Source organism: Acyrthosiphon pisum, chromosome A2 (assembly GCF_005508785.2).
Source record: "Acyrthosiphon pisum isolate AL4f chromosome A2, pea_aphid_22Mar2018_4r6ur, whole genome shotgun sequence".
In the NCBI taxonomy this organism is placed as follows: Eukaryota; Metazoa; Arthropoda; class Insecta; order Hemiptera; family Aphididae; genus Acyrthosiphon; species Acyrthosiphon pisum.
This window is the reverse complement of record NC_042495.1, coordinates 15,728,601-15,739,227: the sequence shown is the minus strand read 5'-3', so window position 1 is coordinate 15,739,227 and position 10,627 is coordinate 15,728,601.

Genomic DNA, 10,627 nt, shown 5'->3' with positions numbered 1-10,627 from the left:
CAAACAAGACGTAGGTACCTTTTATATTATTATATATTGACATAATATTTCGTCGAATATATGAAAAAAAAAAAATCGTAAAAGAATGTGCCGAAATCACGAGAGTTTTGGTTCGGTAAATAATACCTATGTAATAATAATAATATTATCGAATATTATATTTTCAAGGGCCGTCGGCGTCTGCACAACCGCCGAGTAGATTTCGGCAAAGGGGTAAAAAGCAGGGTACCTACACACATACCATGTTTACTGAGAAAAAAAAATTAAAGGTAAAACTTTGTGTGCCGCACAATAATAAGTGACATCACACGTCGCAACCTTAAGCAAATAATTTATACTCGTCGCATTATATATTCCGTATTGGGGTTGCAGCGATCACAAAACGTATACACACGTATGATAATAATAATAATATAATATATATACGGTCGTAAAATACGAGACGAGCGCAATATACCTACCGCAGCCTCCAGTATCTATAAATTTATATATATAAAGCGACGGACAGTATATATTATATTATATACAGCACATATACACCGTCATATCATTATGTATATATAATATTTATATACTGCGGTGGCGGCGGTGTGCATTATATTTATGTACAGGAGGTATATCTTACCAGTACCTAATAATAATAATAATAATAATATATGAGAAACGCATTTGCACGTCGTGTAAATATGGTCCTTTTGTGCGCGGCGAACACTAGAAACCATTTCACACGCGGTTATATTTTTATTGGCACAATATAACAATAATAATAATAATCGCGGCGGCGGACAATATAATATAATATTATGTGATATGACTTTGTCTACCTATCTATAATACCTATCTGTATATTATTGTTATTACCATATATTATTATTATGATGTGCTGCTGGTTTCTGCGCCATTGACCGACCCTGCAGCACCGCGTATATATCATATAATATTATTTTTATGTACGCGTTGCACACGACTATACTGCGGCAGCAGATTTGCATTATCATTATGGTTTTTTTGCCGAAAAAAAAACCCCATATAGGTACAAAGAAAAGTGGCGTTTGGTATATTATAATATAGGTTTTAGCGTTATATTATTATATAGTATGGGTGTCGTAAAAACGCGCCCCGCCAGTGCCATCAGATATCGCGAAAACAGATTTCTGCAACAATGAGAGACGCGCGGTCGACGGCAAGCTGCAATTGTCGCGATTCGTGGTCACGATATCGCGGTATCCTTGCGACTTCAATATTACCTATATATGATTATTATTATTTTTATTATTATAACGGTGATATTGTCCACCTCGTGTACACGACGATTATTCTTCTCATAATAATTTATATTTCATATTATTGTCATTTTATTTATTATCGCGTCGTTCGTATATTATATGTGTGGCGAACACCCAACGCACACCGCATAAAATATTATCGTGCATCTACATTACACACACACACACTCATAAAAAAACGAGTATTTTTTTGTACGCGCTGTGATGTACCTGAAATTATCTAGCTGCACGAGGGCGGTGTGTTTTAAACGTACGGAGACTTTAACGGCCGCCGTTGCGCGGTAATAATACGATTATTTAAACGGTTGCGCACGCAATAATGCATTATAATATTATATTATGTGTATATTATTATTATGTATTGTAACACACGCACGCAGAGAGTATTGTAATATGGTACCCGACGTATAATAGGTAAAAATAAATATACATTCGATAATAATAAAAAATTGAATTACCGGCGCGATTATATAGTGTAAAATGTTGCGCGAAAAAACCTATGCGAGATGACGAACGATGTAAGTTTATAATAACATAAGAGTCATCGGAATATTATCATATTTTATCCCGTATCTATAATTTAAAATCGATAAATTCCATTAGATGTCTAATAGATGTATAATATTGAATCTATTAATACTTGTGACCAATACACGGAAGTACCGACCTATTATTGATGATTAAATAAATTAGAGCTTAAATAATATTATGAAAAATATAATACTATATAGTATATAGTTTCTGAAATTAAATCATCAGGATGTTAAACAATTTGGTCGCCGTTCGTAATTCATAATAATATTATTATATTGTTTAGCTTTATTTGTATAAATCGTAAAATAGATTTAAAGCATCATAATCGGGACCGGATTTAAACTTTAATAATAAGGATCCCGGGGCAAAGAAGGTTTTGGTGCCGAAACTGCAAACATAATTCGTTGGTGGACACCTTCCAAAAATAGTGACACAACTCAAATATCGCCATTTTTGAGATTATTATGAACATTTATAGCAAAATACTCATTTTTTATAACGTGCAAGAACGAAATTTTAAATAATTATAAAAATTACCGCAGGATAGCGTTAATTTATTCTTCTTGTATCCCTTGATCACTATAAGGTTCGTTATCTTAAAGAGTGTCACAAATGTAACACAAATATGGGGATTGTAAACTCTCTCGATTTTGATGACATATGTAAACTCTCCCGGGTTTAGTCCAATACTACCTGACGGGAACATGTAAACTCTCCCGGGTCTACTTCAGTACTACTAAGCTACATTATTCGTATAACTGCAGAGTTGGTAACACTAAAATAATTCTGTTAATAATAAAAATCATTGTTGCTGTGAACTATAATAATATATTATAGTCAAAATACTATTTTTTATGGTAATTGGAACGCACTGATTTAAAAAAACTTAAAGTATAAACTATAAATAATTAATATTTAAATAGAAAATACAGGTTAACAATTTTAAATGACATTCACAATCTCTGCAGTTAAGGCAATTTATAGAGTGACAATAACATTTAAAACAACTCTGGAGAGTTTACACATTTCCATCAGGTAAACATAATATTGATCCGGGAGAGTTTACACATTTCGTTCAGGTAAGCATAAAGTTTACCCGGGAGATCTTACACATTTCCTTCAGATGAACATAGATTGACCCGGGAGAGTTTACCATACAATCGGGAGAGTATGCCAACAAATATGTCAGTTTTATTGAAAATAACTTCGAACATTTTTGCAACAGTGACACAATTGTAAAATTAGGAAATTATTGTTTTTAGACTTTTTTTACAATAAAATGTTATTTTTAATAGGTAATTATTAATAAATTGTTTGTTTTTACATACATTTACTAACCATATTATTATTATTGTAGAATGATAAAATATCAATATAATGCGAATATAGGTTTCAGGAAGAACATCATTACTCAAAAAAGGAATATGTAAATGGAGGTTATTCTAAACGTTATCCACACGAACTTATGATTTTTAGGATGCAAAATAAACTCTTATGTTAATTTCCAAAATCTAATTTTAATTTTAAAAATCCGAGATTATTATCTGCGATAGTACATACTATAATAGCATTGCAAGAAACGAGAATTCTTTAAGCGGATGTACTGGAAAATCTACTTTTTTGAATTGTGTGCACTATTCGTGTGCATTGAAGAATAAAATATTATTATATTCTCTATATTGGCTGCGATTCTTAATGAAATAACAAATTAACAAATTATGATCAAAATTCCTGACGGTTATAAACTATTATAGGTACACACATTTGGAACTGTTAAGTGAGAGAATCTGCAGTCTACAATAAATTTATTTACATAAATATGATTATATATTATTTTAAACCCAAGAGCCACTAATAAAAAGGGTAAATGTGAACTTTGGCGATGATTACGTTTTTGTATGTTAACTCAGCCCGGAAATTTCTGATAGTAAAAAAGGTTGATCGGCCCGATAATTTTTACAGATAAAATATAATAATCTCATCAAAATTTTATCTGAAAGTAATAAATATGTAATATACCTATATATTATAAGTTATAATTTATAACGTATATACGTATTGTATAATTAAATTCTGCCATAAAACGAATTTGTATACTTTTGAATAATATGAAAATGAAATACTTTTTGGAAATTCTTAAGTGATACCTATACAAACTCATACGTCACATAGTAATATTATATCACAGAGAGTTTTTGCCAAACCCTGCGAGACTCTGTGAATACGACTCGCGAGTGCTGGCGCCAGCGATCGTCACTATATAATATGGGTATGCACCTATACATAATAGTATTATACTACCTATTATAGTGATTTAGAATAGCTGCTTCCGAATGATAAATATAATAATATATTATATGATGCATATTATTATAATAAATGGTCCACGTGTGCGTCTTCTGTATATATTAGTTTTACACGAACGCTTACACACACACACACACACACACACACACACACACATATTTATACATTATTATACATATTATTATTATACAATACGCCGTGAGGACGACGGTCGAGCAAAACGGAACTATCGCTACGCTGCCGGTGATATGGTGTGGCCAGTGATTTGTTGCTCTTGGTCGCACGTTTCGCGTCCGATTAATCATAATATTTTACTTGGCGCGTAATACGCGCGTCCCGAGAGATTTTATAACGATTTTTTACGCTCCTCGAAGTACGCATCACGTTATATACATATAATATTATATATTATACACTATGCACCTATGTACACATATATATACCTAGGTGCATGTTATTACAACGTCGAAATGACTCTGCGCCGGTCGCATATATTTATAATATTATTATTATCATACCTGCTGCTGTTGTACACGTGCATCAGTATACTCATCATTGCACCCATATAATAATATCGTGTACTTGCGATAAATTCATCTCATGATGTGCACATCGCGTGTGAGAGTCTTTATACACAAAATGTCCGCAGACACGATTCGGAATAAATGGGTTTTTTTATGGGTTCATCATATATATTATTATATATATTATATTATGAACATTTATATGGATACAACTGGCTTATAGAATTTCCGTCGTCTTTGAAAGATTGCGGATTTCCCGCGAGTGAATCTCGTTTTTAATTTTATCATAGCCCAAGTGCCTCCTTATAATGGTCTTATCGACAAATTATATCGAATTGCCCGAGTGCCTCTTCGGTCCGCAACTACAAATTTTAAGAATCAGAACCAACGATCGACTATCATAGCACAAACGTACAATTATAGGTATAGACTATATAGAAGTATTTATACATTCATAATTTTTACAACAACGACTGTTGCAATGGTGGGGAATGTATATTGTTTTAACTCCGATAATAGACAGAAGACAATTTTGACACAACAATCTGATTAAAATTCTGGTCAATGAAAGGGAGTGGCATGGTTGACGCTGCTGGGTCTTACGTACGACCCCTTACACATAAAATGTTGCGACGCCGTTTGGAGGCCTCCATTCTTAATGAATAAGACGCCAAACTCATTACCCGCACACAATTATATATACAATTTTAATTGAGTTTGGGCGTCGAGTTTCGTAAAATTTTGTCCGCTGCACGCATCGCTCAACGCAGTTAAAGCATACGACTTTCGGACCACTTGTTGAATTTATTATAACAATAATAAATGTTCAAAATCCCAAAATCCGTTTTCATCTAGTGATAGAATTATTATCAAATATGAATGATCAAATGTTTAATATCACATCGCAAAATTATTGAACTATATTCCAAGTTCTAGCTGCAGATATGATAGATGAACTGATAGTTGGTAATAACAATATGTTCGAAAAAACAGGCAATGAGATAGAATTTTCAATAATGATATGTACCAACTATATTCGATTTGCATAATCAAGTTCAATATTTGACGCACACTGCAGGTATAATTTAGATTAACTGGGGCCCATTCGGACTACGTTAAAAATATGATTTATTGTCTTGGGGTGCACTCCGTATTGATACCTTATTTTGAACGTACTCGAAAAATTCCCTGACGATATTAGGGTTATAGATAGAAATGTGTGGCGTGCCGAACAGTCATTTTTTGAGGCAATTGCCTCAAGGGAAATTTGGGTGGGTGGGTGGGTGTGTTATAGTGTAGATGTGCAACTTATACCTAAAAAAACTTAATAATATTTATTATTTTGAATAATAAAAAAAAATAGTGAAAAAACTGTTGATGGTAGGGAGGGGGATCAAATTGTATAGTTCGCCTGAGGTCTGCTTGTCAGTTCGGCACGCCACTGTATAGCATATATATTAAGTCGTCATATGAACATTGTGCAGCCCTCAGTGCACCAGAGCGTTTAAGTATTAGAGAAATATCCAACGAATCACGAACGTCCACTACGGCGAGATTTTGTGCGACAAATTTCGGTCAACTGCACATGGTTGGGATTATGGTTTTTTTAGGTCCGTTATTTCACCAAACAAGTTATTTAAAATTTAAAATGTGGCTCGGCGCCGTTCGCAACTCTTAAACGTGTCAGCGATTTCCGCCATGTATCGTGCTGTTGTTTCTTGTCACGAAATGGCTTTAAACAGACTTTGGAAATTTATAGTTTTCAACAAATTCGCAACGTTCGAATAACGATAGTAGCGCTTGTTTTCCCCCTAATCTATACGATCAACTATATATTATAATATAATATGTAGCTATTATAATTGTGACGCGTTACGACTATTTCGTTTAAACATATACATTCGAACGTACCTACTATAAATGATGTATGCGATTGTAAAAAATATGTTTTGGCGGAATGAAGGGGATCTGCAGCAGTGTTTATCAGATCACCTATCGCAGTATTATAATCATATACGAACATATTACTATTACTTATATATTATCTACGCGTGTACCTTTAGCATAATAATATTATAATATAAGAGTTCTTCTGCACAAAATCGTTGTGTAAACATTCTCGCGGGCGATGATTAATTATTACACGACCGCAAGTATAATATTATTATAATTTTGACGACGTACCTATTCGCATAAAATAATAATATACCGTCCTGCAGCAGCCCGCGACCCGTCTATGGGCGCACGCGAGGCGAACAAATTGAAATAAAATATATCTACCGAATATAATCGATTTTTATCGAGTCGCGCGTAGCCCCGGGCAAACATATTTTATACATAATATTTTATAATATGCATCATGACATATCGTACTATGATGTACGCGTGCCTGTGCCTTTATGTAAATATTCTTCTGATATTATACGTGTATAACACTTTATCCTACACTATACGGTCTTCGCCTATGACGAAGACGTTGATAATAATGATAATCGGTCGTCAAGATTCGAACACGAAAAAACGATGTTCAAACATTCATCATGCGATATTGTAACGACGATAATAGATATTATTGTATAGTATAATATTATTGTATCGTACATTGCACATGCGCAATAATATTTTTGTACAGGGTGTAACAGATAGCACTGACTTTTGGAATAACTTTTGTTCTAATCAATATTTAAAATCTTATGTTTTTATAAAAAAATGTATAGCCACTTGCGCTATACATTTATAATACAAAAAATTATATTTATTTGTTCTGAAAATTTTAAATTTTAAATTTGATTTAAATTGTTTTGTATATACAGTCAACTCGCGATATAATAAACGAATATCGATATAACGAAAATCTTGATATAACGAATAAAACTACCGGTCCCTTGAAAATATCGCGGTATAATATAATTTCGATGTAACGAACTTTCGATTTAACGAATTTTTTTCTCGGTCCCTTGAAATTCGTTATATCGCGAGTTGACTATATTAAAAATAGCCAATTTCTGAATCTGATTGTAAAAACAATTTATCTAAGTCAAGTAGTTTATTTTTTAGAATTTTTTTAAATATCAATATTTTTTTTGATTAAATTATTACAATTTGGAACGTAATAACTTTTTTCAACATTTTTTTTTTTTTTTGTGGGGGGGGGGGGAATTTGCTGACATGAGTATATTTCTTAAATTATTTATGAACCGAATAATTTAAAAAAAATTTGGCAAACGTTTAAGTAAGCGTCATTTTTTTTTTTGTCAAGTCTTTATGTTACACCTTGTATGTACGTTCGCGTTCGTGAGCTCGAGTGCAGTGCTTGCGTGCGCGAGTGACACAAAAACAACTGTTTGCTGATCCGAGCACATCATCTCGTCCTTGTCAGATCCTTGTGCATGTACGAAATCGCATTGGTATACGTTTATAGGTATACAGAATATATATATACCCGGTGTAGTACGACATCGCACGCTGATATGCAGACACGTAACCACCACACACTCTGCGCGTGATGATCTCCGGCGATATATACACAGCTGAGCGCATCTGACACGACAAATTACATGGGCATAATGTCAACGGTCAAGGAAACAAATCAAACGCACATGTATATAAATGTGTGTGTGTGTGTGTAAGTATGTTGTACCAGTTATACACACATACTTCTATAAAGTATTATTGTCCATCTCGCGTGTATGTGGTTTGTATGCGTTTGCGCGCGCGTGAGAACTATATCAATACGCCTAAATAAGTATAGCGAATTGTAATAATAATAATTAAAAAAACACATTTCAAAACAATCGACGTGCTCTGACGTGATTCGTTATTATAGCTGTTATTATCATTTCATTTTATTATTTCATTATTAACCTACGAATTATATATTGCAGGGACGACGAGTGAAAAATAATAATCTTATATTATAATATTATACATAAAATATAATATTAATATGCGCGAAAACGAGTCTACACTAATTTCAGCAGGCGCTTCGACAGTATACCTATGCAATAAAAAAATTCTCCTTATTATATTATTATTTCTGATTTATACGTCGCCGCCGCGTTTTCTGAACAGTGTAGGACTTCTACTATGGGCACGACGGTCGACTCTTTGCAGTACGACTGTATATATTATTATTATAATGTAAACGCTGAAAATCGCATTAATTTTGGTCGCCTTTGTTGATGCGCAATAAAATATGTGTGACTCAATTGCATCTAAAATGGTGCGCTATAATTTATGTACCTATTGTATAGTATATTGCGACTTGTTAAAAAAATATCTCGACTTAGTGTGTATGTTGCATGTATATGTAGGTTCAGGTTCAACCATGATCGCTCCTATATTCGTTCTTGATAAAATTTTTAAATAATCATAGTATTATCATGTCATAAATTACAAACTTATTATCTAGAGTACGCAACTCAAAAACTATAGGTACTCGTTTGGATTCCAGTATACTTACAAACGAAATGATTATCTCCTTAACAATTTTTATACACCTAGGTGTAACTATAGCTATAGTAAAATCAAATGGTTCTTTCAAAAAAGACGTCTGTTTCACACTTTCACCATGCACTGCACAGTACAAAAAACACTAAAAATATTTAAGTATTTGAAGATATAGACCTATATTAGTAATAGCAAGTATACCTACACACAATATATTATACGCTATTCCAAAAATCTTAATTCAGATGAATGCCCTTTTAAAGGATTAAAGGGAGTCTAGCGTGTTTGCAGGTGAGTCATCCGCTGAAGTGCAGTGTAATATGTTATAACTTATTATATGTATATAACATTAATATTATATATATAGGTGCGGCGGTGTTGTTATTATTATTATTATATAAGTAAAAAAATAATAAAACGCTAATATTATAACGAACAGAAAATAATAACCGGACACCCACTCGAGATTGTTATGGTGTGCTGCAATAATGTTATTATTATAATATTATGTGGAAAATATCGCCGTACGCGTGTACCATAACTTAACAAGCGAGGCGAATGACGATAATTTATATTTTATTTATAATTGTTTTTTTTTTCTGTCGTTCGTGAAACATTATAATATATTATAGCTGGTATTATATACGACACAATAATGGTGTACATAATGTACGTGACTATTACCGACTGCATATTATTATTATAATAAAAATATATTTGTGGCTCGGCGCGGCGCAGTGGCTGAAATCAATCACGGGACGTGATTGAGAGTAAGCAACTGCCACTAGCTCTCGGATGGGTGACCACCCGGGTTCGCAGTGCTCAAAAACCTTGCCACACAGTGCACCGTTATAAACGCTCCGACATGAGTAGTCGCGTAGTACCCGCGCGTAATGGGTTAAGTAGATTTTTTTTACAAATGTCCCGAAATGTTGTATTCGATCACCATACCTATAGGTACTGGCTGGAATCCGCAACAATATTATACTGCTAGCGATCATTTGAATTTGAAGAGGTGGTAAAAATTATTATTATTATATACGTACCTACTAGACACGATGTAGAGAAGATAAGGTGACACCACTTGTACATAATCCGGTCGCAAATTTTCTCGGAAGTTTGGTAGTACATATGTCTCGTCCATGTAGTGCCACCATTCGCCCGAAGGCCGGTTTTTATATTGTGAATACATTGTTTTAAATGCAAAATATTAAAAAAATTGTTGTCGTTTTTTATACTATTACTTCAAAATAAAAAATATTTACCAAATGAGAATTTTTTTTAAGTAATTATTCTATTCAATTGGGTACAATTTAAAATAGTTTTATCATATAAGTATTATATTTTAACAACTTCATGTTACACACTTAATAATATTGCCCATATTACAATAGTGGATAACATTTCGATTTCGCTTAACCAACAGATTTTACCGGCCGAATTCCGTGGTTTAACTTGGGATCAACTATTTTTATAATTGTTGTACATAATATATTATTTAATGATCGAAAATAATATCAAAAGACG